This window comes from Salvia hispanica, unplaced genomic scaffold (genome assembly GCF_023119035.1).
Source record: "Salvia hispanica cultivar TCC Black 2014 unplaced genomic scaffold, UniMelb_Shisp_WGS_1.0 HiC_scaffold_425, whole genome shotgun sequence".
NCBI lineage: Eukaryota > Viridiplantae > Streptophyta > Magnoliopsida > Lamiales > Lamiaceae > Salvia > Salvia hispanica.
Window position 1 is genome coordinate 77009 of NW_025952163.1, and position 15855 is coordinate 92863.

Consider the following 15855-nt stretch of genomic DNA (forward strand, 5'->3'; position numbering starts at 1 on the left):
CTTGTGTCTTCATAAAGGTACTTTAATAGTGGATTGGAGAAGTATAAACAATGTATGGACGATGAAAAAGAAAATATGATATATTTCGGAAGAAGTATTTTTTCTTCTATTTACCTCACCCTAGATGCTCTTACAAATCTAAATTTTGTGTGATACCAAAAATTAGATTGGAATACCCATAAACCCTGCGAAAAAGTCTGAGTAAAATAAGTAAAATATACACGATAAATCTAACAAATGTTCAAATATATGTGCAAGTGTTGAACAGAAAAGAGAAGGAAAAAGACGAAGCAGGGAAGAGCAGCGGAGAAGGAAAAAGACGAAGCAGAGAAGAGCAGCGGAGACTGTATAAGCTGGCAGGAAACAATTGACGAAAAGCAACGATGGCGGACGACTCAGAGATGGCCTACAACCTCCAACTCGAAGAAGCCATCGCCGCCCCCCTCCTCGACGCCGCCGCTCCGCCTCCAGACACTGCCGCCTACGACGCCCTCATTGCCTGGTATCAGGACGCCCTCGACGCCGAGCGTCTCCGCCTCGACCTCCTCCGCCAGGTCCACGACCGCGCCCTGGCCTGCGAGATCATGAGCGTGCCGGACGAGGAGTGGCTCCAAACCGGCAACAATTTGCACAGGCCGTTCGGAGAGGGCTCCTCATCCTCGTCGTCGTCGTCTTCGAATGGGCAAAACTTCCAATTCAAGGTTTATGTCAAGGGTTTGGGGGGGCGGGGGCGGGCGGAATCGGCGTGGCTATTTGCGACGGGAATGATGGTTTGCTGTTCGAGTTGAGCAAGGGTTTGAGCGGCAAAGATCAGGATAAGGAATTGGTTGATTTCACAGCGCTGATTGAAGGTCTTGATGCTGCGGCGATGCTTGATTTGAAGAGGATTACTGTTGTTACCGATAATCCTCTGCTCTATCAACATGTCGGTATACAGTCTTCAATCTATGTTGATTAAGTAGCCTCATTAATTTTGAGGCTCCTACAAACGCCTTGTTATGATAATTGAACCTTTTAGGCTATTATTTCTTCGTTTTTGTGCAAATTGATTGCTGTTTGTTTAATATGAGCTTTTTGTCTGTATTGTAACTTACCTAATCAACTGTTAGTCTTCAAACACACACTCAAAGATTGCCTTTTAAAGCTTTGTTTTATCATTATTTGATAGCAAGAATAGTAGCATGTGATATAGTAGTTGTTTCCATAAGTACTAGTTAGGCACCTTGTGTGAAAGTGAAAGTAAGCCTTGTTAGTTACACTGTCTGTCTTGGACTTGATTTTCTGCTGCTTAACATTCAAATTATTCTCTTGACACAGATTCTTGCTTTTGAGTTATAAGCCCTTATCTGTCACTTGTATGTAAACACAGGAATTGTCTATTTTTGTTATCCTTTTTTAAGAAGCTGTCTTGTGTGTTTGTGCTGCTTAGAGGAGCCTAGAGTTTTCTGTTTGTCGATTTCTTTAATTGCCCCTTAGTTTTATTTTTCTTAATTTGTTAAGTAGGTGTAACGGTTTCTTCCATATTTTGTCTGAGGCCAGAGACTCAACCGTGAAAGTATTCATATGCAACATTTTGTTCATTAACAGCATTTAAAGAAACTTTGGTTTTTTATGTGATTGACGTAGTGTTTCTAAATGCAGATTACTGGAGAGAACACTCAAACGATAAAAACTGCTGTCACATTATCTAACCGGATACAACTCCTTCTAAGAAAATTTACCAAGTGTCATCCATCTCTTGTTGCCTCTAATGCCAATAAGGCTGTCAAACTTGCAAGGAATGCAATTGCATTTCAGGTTAATCGTTCAGCAGGTAGTAGCAATGGCAAGAATCTGACTGAGCAATGTACTATTTGTTTGGAGGATACTTATGTGGATCGGATGCTCTTAATTACAAGTTGTCGACATAGCTACTGCTTTTTGTGCATGTCGAAACATGTTCAGTTTAAGTTGCTTCAAGGGAGGCTGCCTAAATGCCCTCATGAGAACTGCACGACTGAGCTGAAACTTGAAAGCTGCAAAGAGTTTTTAACTCCGGAATTACTTGAAATAATGAGCCAACGAGTGAAGGAAGCATCCATTCCAGCTGATGATAAAATTTATTGCCCTTATCCGAGGTGTTCTAATTTGTTATCAAAAACAGAGCTTCGAGGATCCTCTTACCATGGATTAGTCAAATGCAGAAAGTGCCCCAAATGCAGTGGCATTTTTTGCATTGATTGCCAAGTTCCTGGCATAAAGACATGCAATGCTCAGAATATAAAGGCGAAACCCCAACCCATGTAATGAAGACAAGATACTAGAGTCTTTGGCTTCTCGGAATCTCTGGCGTCAGTGTCCAAAATGCAACCATATGGTTTCACTTGCTTCTGGATGCTACCACATTTATTGCAGGTATTGTGCTCTTTCAGGCCTTCAAAATTTGGTTTGTGTAACTTGTTATGGCCATATAGGTGATGTTAGAACTTACGATTACAGTTGCTTCTAGTCAAAACATACTAGGAGTAGTAATTACTTATTTGTGAATGTCTATTCTTCTACACATCTTAGCTGATGTTTGTTTAATATGTCATCAAATATTGTGCTTCTATGATGAAGATCTCTCCTAATGTTATATAGTGCCTCTATGTACTGAAAAATTTAAGGATGAAATGGTATTTACTGTTTTCGCGCCTTCAGTATTCGCTCTGTGATGTTCTCCGAGTGTGCCTCTTTATTAGCCTATTACCTTCACCTAGATATAGAAGCACGACTTGATATTCTCCCCGACTGAATAGTACTCATGCATTTCTTCAACAGTTCAGTTATTACAAGTTTACAATATACTGCTGGTTTCCATTTCCATACTGAGTTCAAATGAGAAGATTTTTTTGGAATTCCTTTCCATTTCGTCATTTCCCCAACCTAACTGATGATTTAACCGAAACGCTGATAACTGTCGACAATGTTTCCCGCAGATGTGGACATGAGTTCTGCTATACTTGTGGAGCTGAATGGAGAAACAAGAAGGCAACCTGCAAGTGTCCGATCTGGGACGAGCGCAACCTCATATACGACCAAAATAGACAGCAACGTGTATGATTGCATTGTGGTTCAGAGCTTGTATGCTCACAGTTTTTAGATGTAGGGGAACTTAACATTTTCTGAAAGTCTGGGTTTTTAATTTTTAAGGAAGTTCAAGTATTTTATTTGTAATTATGTTGTTATTAAGGTTAATATTAATTAAATTATGTGATGAATTTAACTAGTAGTATTTCACCCCACGATTTTGAGGAATGTTTTTTATTTGTTATTCTTTCCCCCTGAGGTGGATTCTCGAAAGTCACTAGTCTTTATTTGGTTTTTATTTCTATTTGATTATTTATATATTCGGGTTATAAATTTGTATATTTAAATATATATGCACTGAAATTGCTGGGGAATTTAGACGGTCAGTCGATTGGCAAAAATAGATCAATAATTAAATTTGAGATAGAAAGGATAATTCATAAGCGATTTAGGAAGTTAGAAATTTTTGGATTTATATAATTGAGATATAATTTCCTTAAAATAGCATAAGCTATTTAGGTGGTTATAAGTTATTGGAAAATGTTTAGTAGAATAAGCTCAAACAATACTTCATCAACTCCAGAAGTCGAAATACGAAGAGTCGTGGGGTAGCAGTAATAATTCACATTTAAATGATCACCTCTGTAACGGCTTCCCTAATAATTGGCGCGAAAATCGACGGCATCATTTGCTACACTACGATGGCGGACGACTCCGATTTCGCTTTCAATCTCCAGTTGGAAGAAGCACTGACCGCCTCCTCCTCGACGGTACCATTTCTTCCCCCAATGCCGACGGACTCACCTACGACGCCGTTTTCGGCCCGTTCTGTCGGACGCCCTCCAGCGCGACGATCTCTACAAGTTCGAGTGCGAGCTCCTCAACCAGTACAGTACGCAGGCCGCGGAGAAGCGCCTCCGCCTCGACTTGTGCCTCCAGGTCCACGACCGCGCCTTCGCCTGCGAGATTTCCAACATACCGGAGGAGGAGTGGAGGAAAATCGGGGATGAGCTGCAGAAGCCTTACGGAGAGGGCTCCTCCCTCCTCATTGAATGGGAAATGTTGCGGATTTAGGGTTTACGTCAAGGGTTTGGTGCAGGGGATCGTGGGCGGCGTTGCGGTTGTGATACGTGACGACAATGGCGGTTCGGTGTTTGAATTGAGCAAGGGATTGAGCGGAAAAAATCAGATTATTGGTGAAGAGATGGTTGAGTTGAAAGCTTTGATTGAAGGACTTGAAGCCGCCGTGATGCTGGAGTTAAAGAGGGTTACCATCGTTACTGATAATCGGTTGCTGTACTCGCATGTTAGTGATTGCCAGCATTATTGTTTATCATTGATTAACATTCCTTATTTTAGGATGAACTAATAACTGATTACTGATTTATGAAAATTTGTACTCTAATTGATTGAGTTGTTGGGATTCTTGGTTTTCAGTCTGCCTGAATGAATATCAATAACTTGTGTACATCCTAAATTCCTAATGTGGTGCATCCATCTCAATTAGATCTCATTAATTCCAGTTAGGCTTATTCATCACTATTAGGATTTAATAGCCTCCTTTCTTTTTTCACGTTCATAGTATGATTTTATGAGCTATTGCATTACAATGACTTAATGTTGATCCTGTTTTTCTGAATGTAGATCACTGGCAAAACCGGAGATCAGGGAAACTTTTGCTGTGCTATCTAACCAGATAGATCTTCTTCTGCGAAATTAGGCAATCCTGGTGCATCTTTTGTAACTCGCCATGATAATGCGTTTGCTGTTGAACTTGCTCGGAAGGCAATTGCATTTGAGGTCAATCGATCAGCAGGAAGCAGTGGCACAAAGAATCTGATGAAGACATGCACAATATGTTTGGAAGATACTGATGTGGATCAGATGCTCTTAATTGCAGGTTGTCTGCATAGCTACTGCTTGTCATGTATGTCAAAATATGTCCACTATAAGTTGCTTCAGGGCATTCTACCTAAATGCCCCGTGAGAACTGCAAATCTCTGTTGGAACTTGATAGTTGCAGAAAGTTCTTGACTCCGGAATTGTTCGACATAATGTGCCAGCGTGTGAAGGAAGAATCAATCCCACCAGCGGAGAAAATTTATTGCCCCTACTCAAGATGTTCTACTTTGTTATCGAAAACAGAGCTTCAAGGTTCCAAGGGTGATGCTATTGAAGTATTGGGTTGTAGGAAGTGCTCTCATTGTGGTGGCCTTTTCTGCATCAATTGCAAAGTCCCTTGGCATAGTAATATGAGCTGCTCTGCATTTAAAACCGGTAATCCCAGCTCCAGTAATGAAAAGAAACTGAAGTCATTGGCTACTAAGAATCTCTGGCGTCAATGTCCCCAGTGCAGCCATATGGTTTCACTTTCTGTAGGATGCTACCACATTTACTGCAGGTATACACTTCAGTCATTGGAACATGATTGCTAATTCATGTGTTTCTCAAATGCACTGACACTATCAAATCTTCCAATTACTGCTGGTAGCATCTGACTGCAAAAATTTGCTCCTCTCCTTGATGTTTATCATTCTTGTCTGTCAAGTGTCAACCATGACTCTAGTTTATTTCCCTTCTCTTTGAAGAAAAACATGTTTCTAGTTTTTAAATAGGGTTTAGGGTTCCTCTCCTTGATGTTTATCTTTCTTGTCTGTCAACCTTGGCCCTAGTGTATGGCCCTTCTCTTTTGAAGAAAAACGTGTTTCTAGTTTTTAAATATGATTTGAAATCCTAGTACGATACAATTTGCCTCTTGTATTTGGTTTTGCGCTGATCTTCTGTTTATACGACCAATGCATTACTGGTTTATCCAATGATCTAAGTACTGTGGGCAATGGGAGTCATAGCAAACCTATTATACAATTTTTGGTAACATGGATTGCTTACATGTTATTTTGATTACTTTCAACCACCGGGGGCTATATTTCACCTGTTTATTGGTGTGCAGGCCACCTTTTAAGTCCTTGCGTACGATTCTTCCAAAGCTCTTGTTTTTAAGTTCTTCAATCTGTATGAACTATACCATTGTTCTTGTTAATCGCGAGATTTTTACCCTGCTTTGCACTTTGAAGATTCAAATCATCCAAACTCGAATATGCAGGTGTGGGCACGAGTTTTGCTATACATGTGGAGCAGAATGGCGAAACAAGAAAGCTACATGTCGTTGTCCTATCTGGGACGAGCACAACATCGTATATGATAACTAAGATTGAGAAGAAGCAAGATAGAGTGTGATGCTTCGGTGCTGCTACGCCCTTGTTCCTTGGTAAAGCTCACTTTTAGGCAGGCTGACTTTCTTTTTGCAAGATGAGAATCTGATGGATATAACATACTCATCCATATGCTTTTGTTTTGTTTCCTGCGCAATTTTTGTGTAATCGTGCTGCACATTTTTGGTAATGTGGATACGCTTGGCTTCTAGTTTCATATTCAAGTTTTGATGAGTTTCTATAAATAATTTCTCATAATCGAAGATATAATTAAATCCATTGGGAAACACAGGAGTATGGATTATTTTTATGATGAGAATAACTTATGGTCACAATATTTTTGATAAAATTAACAATTGAATCTTGATTTTTATGTAAATTTATAAGATTAATAATTGCCAATAGTTATTCTTAACTCTTAAGATGAGCATTCGGGTATCAGATTTGATTTTTGCTCAAACCGATCTAAAATCCGAAATTTTATGAAAAATAAATTTGATATCTTACTCCAAAATTAGAACTTTGACATCCGATCAAAAATTGCATAAAAAATATAAACATTTGAAAATTCAATAGAATATAGTCCAAACATTTGAAAAGTCGAATACAAAGATTCCAAGAAAGGAAAGTGTCTAGAAAATACATGTAGTGGACCGGTGGACGGCCGGCCCGAATGGTTGTGGTCGGGCCGTCTCCAACGTTGAAACCTCCATTTTGAGTTGCCATGATAATAAAATACTAGAATCGAGGAAAAATATGGTTATCGACACGCGTTCCTTCTCCTTCTCCTTCACCGTCTTAACACATAACGTACCGTTTCTATTGTTTCATTTTCCTTTCCTTTCCTGTTTCTGACCATATCAAACCCAATCCTCGCCGCTTCCGTTCTTTAATACAAAATTCTTTCTTTTTTCTCTGCGGTTCAACATTTTCCAAGGAACGGAGGCGCTGCGCATATTTGAAAATGGTTCAGATTAAAGAGTTGTATCCTTTAGAAATCCATTTATTCTGAATTATGGCTGCCTCTTTCTGTTTATTTGTTCATATTGTTATTGATCATGTCGCAATTTGTTGATTCTCTGCTGTTAAAATCAATTTTCTGTTTTTCTTAACTGGGTTTGTGGCGCAGTCGGATTGTTATGCCTTTATCAGTGGAAGAGGTAATTGCAATTGATGTTTTGAGAAAATATACTCCCTCTGTAACTTAAAAATAACAACTTTTGAAGCCCTAAGGATCACCTATGATTGAAGCATTCTTAGTGGAGACTTTTAAGTTTTAAGGACGGAGGGATTAGAAATTTGATGTAATGCTCATTTGCAGTAAAGATATCTGTGTCTGATTATTTTGTTACTATTTGGCAGTTTCAAGTAGCTCAGATGTACATGGTGATGAAAATGCAGCAACAGAACACCAATTCAACGGAAGGGGTGGAGGTGTTGGAGAACAGACCTTTCGAAGATGACGAATTTGGAAAAGGCCAATACACTTTGAAAATTTATAGGCTGCAAAGGTAGTTTTTTTGTTGCTTTTGGCAGAGTTTTGGGGGTTTTCTTCTATCAAAGTACTTGTTTATTTTTACGGTTGTTGTTCATCATTACTCTTCTAAGCATTTTACTATTTTTTGTTAAAGTGGTTTATTTTGGTTGTGTTTTTAGTTCTTCTTGTTTCGATCTGGTACGAAATTCTACTTTGATCACGGACCTTGGGTTTATTTATTTGTACTTTTCAGCAAAGCTCCTACTTGGTTAACTGCATTTGCCCGCCGATGCTCTTGTGATGCAGGAGGAAGCTTGGAATGCATATCCAAGGTGTAAATCAGGTTTGTCATCTCTTTTCATTTATGTTACTCATTACCTGAATCTGTTTGAGTTGCCTTTCACCTAAAATGTTTTCATTGATATTCATGTTCATGGCTGCGAATTTCAACCAACTCGAGCAGTTATCAAGGTAAATAAATACTGTGAGGTGTTTGATTTTCTGTGACTCTGTCCACAGGCGATCTTCCTGGATTCTAATAAATGTTTTTTGGTGTGTTGATGTATTTCAGTGCCTGTATTTCACGAGGTTTATTCTTACTATAGAAACTATTCACACAGCTGGCTGTGGTCTATCTGACAACGTAAGTTGTAACACCACCTACCTGGTTTCATGATAACTGGGAACAAGTTTGCGATTTAGGTGTTTCCCTAAGCGGTAAATGACTCATTTTCCTTTTTGTTTCTCGTTAAACCTGTAGGTGCATGGCCTTACTAAAGAGCAATTAGCAATTAGGCAGGTGGAGGCTCTTGACATAGCTTCAGATTACAATGATTATTGGAGCTATATGATTGGGGCTAGCAATTTCGATTTTTCTCAGTTTCAATCAGCGCAAACTGGCCGTGGTCCTTTATTAGATGGATGGCAGGTTGGTATCTCTTCTTCATTTATATAGGGTCCTGAATGAACCAAAGATGTCTGTGCTTTTCTTCTTTTATCCTAAGAACTTTACAAAAATAATAATAACATAAAATAGATAATTTTAACGTGGCCAAAATGGGATGATATTTTCTTCAGCTTCACTGACTTGATGTTCCTCAATAATTCAGGAGCAATGCTATCCAGTTATGACTGCTTACAAGTTGGTGACAATAGACGCCCCTTACTGGGGATTCGGCAGTAAACTTGAACAAGCTTTGCTTGCGGTATGATTTTTGGTAGAACCGTAGAACAGTTTGTCGGTTTTCTTGAATGTCATAATTTTTCATAAATCCTATATTTTGTCTCATTCATTTCATGCGCATTACAGATATTAATATAAAGGAAAAATAAACATTGAAGTATCTTTTTCTCTTAAACACATTACGAAGGCATATACCTCATAGGCCAACTATATCGTCATGTAGTTTGGATGAAACACTCTGCATCATCTTTTAATTTGATCATGTTTTTTGCTTTTCTTGTAAGTGTTCAACACCAACTTAGTACTTGAAATGGCGGCTCTTTGTCTGAGTTTCTGCATAATATGACTGCAGGGTGAAAAGGCACTCTTCCTTGAAAGTCATAGAAATTGCTTCGGTTGGATCGATGAGTGGTATGGGCTGAATGTGGATATGATGCGTGAACTTGAAAAACAAAGTGACTCTTCTTTAAATGAGGTAAAGGACGATCCAAAATCGAAGCATCAATTCTCACTTCAGAGATGTTGTTAGCTACTCATACATCTCTTTCTTAACGAATTTTCTAGTATATCTCAAAGTATGTTCCTGACATACTGCCTTAATGCATATTCCTTTCCATCAAAGAGCAACAAAATCCGTTATTTCCTTTCCCTCTTTCATTCTGATCCCTTTGCCAATAGTTAATGTCATGTTACCAAACATTCAAGGTCCCTTATACCGCTCAAAAGACATTGATTATTTTGCTTTACGATAAACTTTGTATAACAGCTAATTCAAGAGATTTTGAACCTCGTGTTGATGCAGAAACTAGGTCGGCCTGGTCTAGTGGCAAACGGGGAGGAATTGGATTGTAGCTGAACTACTAGAAGGTGCTGATGCTGGGGATTTCATAGGAATCTATGCATCATGCTTCTAATCATGCTGAGCCGAGGGTAAAGTTATTTCTCATCTCGCAATACACCAGGGCGTGCTCAATGTGGAAGACTTTAGGCCAGATCTTCTTTTGGTTAGAAGCTCAAATAGTACAAATTTAGACATCTGATGAAAGACATCAGCTGCTGCTTTGATGCATTAGAGTATGTGAACCTTATCCTTGTTGTAATTCATTATTTATGAATTGTTAATAAGTATAGTAATGTTGTCTCATGTATACAATTGATTTAGACAATCATCTACTGATTAATCTCAATGTTTAGGGGTTATTTGATAGATATGGTAAAATTTTAAAAACTGAAAATTTGGATCCCTCCAATGATATTGGTAAATTGAATTATCTGTTATTTTTTTGGTAAAATAAAATTACAGATCTTATTCCATTTAATGTTCCAATTAGTAGTTCCATTCTAATCATGATTTCTAAAATATTTCACAATATATTTACATATACTTTTTTTATTTTTCGTTCAAGTTCACGGTTGGGCCATGTATCAGAGAGCCAGCTCGGACGGGCTTTCTGCATACGGGTCTCACCATGGGCGTCATCGAGCTGCTGGTTGTGTCTGATGGCAGCTAAGGCAACGATGTAAACTAAAACTAAGATGACGGGGCGACAATGTTGATGACCGAGGCTCTTCTCCAGCTCTTCTTGAGGCTGCCTAGCACGCCAGCCTTGCACGAGCTGCAGCTGTAGCATAGCTGGTGCTGCTCGTTGCTCCACTGAGCGCAGTCGGGTCTGTTCCGTCTGCCCCTCACCGGGGATCCAGAACGTCTCGTTCATGTACGTGTACCGCAAGACGTTGGTGGCTTGCAGCATCCCGACTACAATATCCAAAATTGGTGGTGCTAACTAAATAATGGCTAGAATTTACATAATTAAATAAGCTAAATGGAAATTTGATTTCTGAGGCCAATAAATGTCAGTATCTAACATATTTTTAGATAAGTTTGGAAAAGAATCTGCAGATTGAAACAGAAATCACATAGATAAAACATACTACCAACTTTTTGAAATGAAAAAGAGAAAAGAGATTATATAGTGGACTAAGAATAAAGCGAAAAAATAAAAAAAGTTAAAAAAGACAAACATAGATGGTCCTCTAGAATTTGATAGAACACTGTAATTTATTGTATTGTAAAAGAGAGGGTGGCTTATCAAAACTACATTTTACGCGAGAACATGTTATATTACGTCACTAATATATATATATAAAGTCAATGCATATACATTGAAATTAATTATACTAAAAAACCTTTCGACTCAAGATTCAAACTCTGATCTTGTATTATCTAGCAAGAAGATGCATCTATAATATAGTGGTAATTTTATTATTATAGAGTTGAAAATGATTCTTGATTCTCATTTAAGAGCTCTCATTTGAACCACATGATTTTCAATTGGTTCGTATCAATGCTTGGCACAAATTAGAAAACCAATTGGGGAAGATACTTAATTTGCTGGATTCTTTCAATACATAATAAACATTTCTACTTTTCATGGAATCAAATACTCAAAAACTAAAGTGACACTAAATTTGACTACAATAACCTAACTATAAGCTAGATAGCTCACCACTTTCCTCTTTGGTTATGCATTATTGCTATATAGTTGATCATGCATAGATCATATCCACATTCCCAAATGGGGGAATTTCTTAACTTGTAACCTTTGCCATTTAGAAATTTTAAAAGTTTAGAACTCAGCCTTCCTCCTCACATATATGATCGCATTAAATTTTACTTTTATTTTCATATTTCAAATCACAATTAATACTGATCCCAATGAAGAAACAAAACCACATTTTACTACTAGTAATAAAGGTTGAAAACTAGTAATACTATAACCTAATTTTTTCACATGGAATGATATATTAATCAACATGCAAAAATATACTCCCTCCAATTTTCCTTTATAATCATGTTGTCAATAAATATCTATTTTACTTTAAGCTCCTATTTAGGTACGAGTAATTACCGAATGGGAGTGAGTTTCCTGCGGTAGAAGCGATCGGCCAACTCAGGAACTCCCCCGACGTTTCTATGCAGGCTCCGGCAGGCGTGCGAGGCGCCAAGGCAGTCGCTGATCTTGGCCCAGTGGGCTGGGGAGGAGACGCGGTCGGCGAGCCAGCTGCCGGAGTAATCCTGGAGGAGTAGTCCGGGTAGGCCCGGTTCATGACGGGCGGCCGGAGCCCTTCTCGGTGGCGGAGTAGGCGAAGATGATGAAGAAGACGAGGGCGGCGATCGCGAAGAACATGGCCCACAGGTAGGCGTACATGAGGAAGGCGTTGCGGTAGCAGGCGCCGGCGATGCCCGCCAGCGACACCGCCATGACGGTGAGGCCAATGAGGATGAGCGGCCACTGGAGGAACTTCATGCAGTCGGTGGTGCTCAGCCAACGCCGCCGCCTATGATCGGAATGGAGAGGATTAAGCTCAGGAAGTTGAGGAATCCGATTAGGTTGTTGCTCTTTCCCATTTTTAATTTTTTTTATTAATTTATTTTGGGAGTTTGGTATATAAAAGATGCCAATAATGTGAGTGAGCATATGCACCAGATAGAGATATATAGGAATTGTGGAAAGGCCACTTTTTATTGTTTTCACTTTCTGGTTTTATTTTATTGATTTATTGTCAGTCAGTGAGGGATTTAGGTTTTAAATTATTTGAAAATCTAAATAATTAGCTAGAGTGCATTTGGTCATACTATAAAATTGATGAGGTTGAGAATTTAAAATTGGAGTAACTTAAAAAATTTCGTTTGATCAACAAATATAGTGCTGCTGATATATTTAATCAAATTGTTTTGTCATACGGAGTAAAAAAATTTCACATAAAAAATTATGTGAAAAAGATATGGGCCAATTGATATTTAGCCCAACTTACCAATATAGTTGGGCCTTTGTATAACTAGACGAATCACACTGTTAATTTGGGACCTTTATTTCTCGAAAAAGATGATTCATTATATCTGTAAATAAATGTTAATCCTATTCTTCTTCTCTTTATAATGTGAGATTGACATCACATGCATTATAAATAAAACTATTAAAGAGTTCCCGAGCTTAAATAAGCATTTGACATTCCAATTATTTCTAATTAAGGGAAATATGACATTTTCATTCAATTTAATAGGTTAGAAGTTGAATAATCATGAAGTAACGTTGCAATACAGTATTGACCAATATAAAACAATGCACTGGAATTATGTTATTAATGAAAAAGTTTCTTCAACTCAATCATATACCCCTTCTTCCTCTAGTGACTTGTGGAGTATGATTTTTTATTTTATATTACTTACCACTAAAATTTGTCCATTTGTCCACTTGTGGGTTTTAAGAAATGTAATGAAAAGTGAGTTGGAAAAGTTAGTGGATTCGAGTGCTACTTTTATATATTAATTTTATAATAAAATGTGAGTAAGAATGAGTTATTGGAATATGAGATCATTTTCAAAAATAGTAAAAATAAAATGAAACAAATTTTGAAACGGAAAATGAAAAAATAGACAAAATTTGTGTATCGTATTGACAACCAGCTCCATTGTTAGTCCATTTTTTTTTTTCACGTAGTAGACTATAATTCATAGTACATGTCAGATGCAGGTGCCTACCTATGTAAGATTTGATAATTCAAAAAACTATAATTGGAGTACTTGGATCTAATAATCCAGATCCATATAATTTTTGTCTATTTCATAATACTACCGTCTACAATAACAACTCACCAACAAATGTACCGTTTTTTTTGGAGGAAATGTACTCTTTTTACTATATGATTTAGGAGCAATAACATGAAAGTAGATTGTTTAAAAAATTAGAAAGTAGATATTGTTAAGTTTGGAGATGTTAATTTTACCAAACAGATGCTAAATTTTTTTGTGCTAACGCTAGAATGTATTTTCATGAACGATTTTTTGAAAATGAGGGCAATAATGCATAACACATTTTTTATTTTATTACTCCCCCGCCTCCCATTAAAATACTTTTTTCTATTTATCAGTCCAATTAAGAGCATTACATTTCATTTACCAAATGGTAAGTAGGTCCTCACATTCCACTAACTCACTTCACACATTTTATTATAAAATCAATATAAAAAGATGGATTCCACGTTCCACTAACTTTTCAACTAACTTTTTTTACATTCTTAAAACGCGCTATCAATTGATCTTCTGGGAGGGAGTATATGAAAACCATGATGTACCACTACTAGTAATAGTATGAAAATAAATGGAGTGTGGAAAACTTAAGGACAAGGACAGTGACCTGAAATAGACGGAATTGGCCTTAAACATAGGCGCATGTGATCAACTACGAGAATCCTGCATCCTATGGGTCCCACTTTGCCTTCAAAATCTTCCAACCAAATTTTTAGTTACATATGTTATCATTTTGTCCTATTGTAATAGTCTTTTTTTGTTTACTTTTTATTTTAAAGTTTGATTTAAATTCTAGATTTCAAATGTATAATTAACCTTTTTTTAAAGTTCAATATGAGATCATATATTCCATCCATAACACATCGCTCAATTTTATGATCGATTCATTATTTTATTGAATGAATTTCTGATTTTGGATTTAATTTATATAGAAAACGATAAAATTGAATTTCTAAATTCAACTAATTTTATATATTCTCAAATGTTGTTTTGGATTACTATTATTTTTTATGCATTTTAATGGTGCTATTTGACTTGTAAGTTGATTAAACATAGAACATTTGTAAGTTGATTAAATTTCAATAGTCTGCCAAGTCCCTAACATAGAACATGTTTCTTATTTTTCGTACGTATAATTTGAAAAAAGAAGAAGCTTGAATAGTTCTCTCTATGTGTCATTGTGTGTATAGTATTGCTGTCAGAAATTTGAAATTACGGTAAATCAAGTTCAAACATTCAATTACTGATACTTATGTTAAAAAACTACAATTTCAAAATTCAATAATTGATTTGTTGTTTGCAACTAAATAACGTTATATAAAGACATAACTTAATAATGACTTTACTCTTCTTTACTTAGATTCCTAGGAATGCAACGGCTTCTCGAAGGTCACATCCATGTTTTTTTATTAATAATTTGAAACATTGAAAACCCAATAAAGATATTTTACTTTTTCTAAACTTGGTTGATAGAGTATTTTATTTGTTTAATGGTGACACAAAAATAATCCAGCCGAATTGTGTTTCCCGCAGCTAAAATTCAACCGATTTGAGGTTATTGTTATTAGGCAATGGTGGTTTTTAAATAAGCAAATGATTTGTAGCCGGTCTTGTAATTTGAATAAATTCATGATTCGACTTATTATTGTACTCACACAATGGTTTGACACCGTATTCCGATTCCATTTTATTATTTTTGTTTTAATTTACGTTGAAATTAAAACTTTCTTTTTGTTGAAAAATGATCATATCAGTTGGAAATAAATTTTGAATCGAGCTCAATACCTTCTTCAAATTGAATCTCAATCTAACAAGAACTAACAAGAACTATGTAAAAAAATTTGACCGTTAAGACGAAGTTTGCCGATAAAATATTTTGATAACTGTAGTCATAACACGACTAGACACTTCTTCATAAATAAATAATCACGTGATAGTCAAAATTGGTATGTGTATATAAAAAAGGTTGTATATTTCTCCTCTATAACTAGTAGTATTTCTGACTATTTTTTTATTTAGAAAGTTTTAATATAATTAAATCATTTTTAATTTCTAGAAAAAATAATTTTTCTTATTTTATTTTCTTCTCATTCCTTCTTATCTTATTTCTTTCTTTTTATTAATCACTCGTTTAGCAATTTTGGTAAGCAGTGGATGCCGTTGTATATTCCTAAATTTTTGTCTTAAACTCAGTATAATGAAGCATACCTCCACGGCTCCACCCACTTGATGCGCACTCCACTTCACCATTCGCCTAGAAAACCGAGCTCCTTCTCCCCACTAACTATGCCTTCTTATTTTCTTCTTCCAAAAATGTCTCTAAATTCTTCTGCTGCAGCGCAAC

At 36.7% G+C, this 15855-nt stretch overlaps 4 pseudogenes; 3 read left to right on the top strand and 1 right to left on the bottom strand.

Moving 5' to 3' along the window:
• Positions 1-735: 735 nt before the first annotated feature.
• On the top strand, positions 736-3195 carry LOC125199217 (annotated as a pseudogene).
• A 554-nt stretch (positions 3196-3749) lies between these two features.
• On the top strand, positions 3750-6274 carry LOC125199221 (annotated as a pseudogene).
• Positions 6275-7193: 919 nt separating this feature from the next.
• LOC125199229 lies at positions 7194-9874 on the top strand (annotated as a pseudogene).
• LOC125199222 lies at positions 9835-12336 on the bottom strand (annotated as a pseudogene).
• Between the last annotated feature and the right edge of the window lie 3519 nt (positions 12337-15855).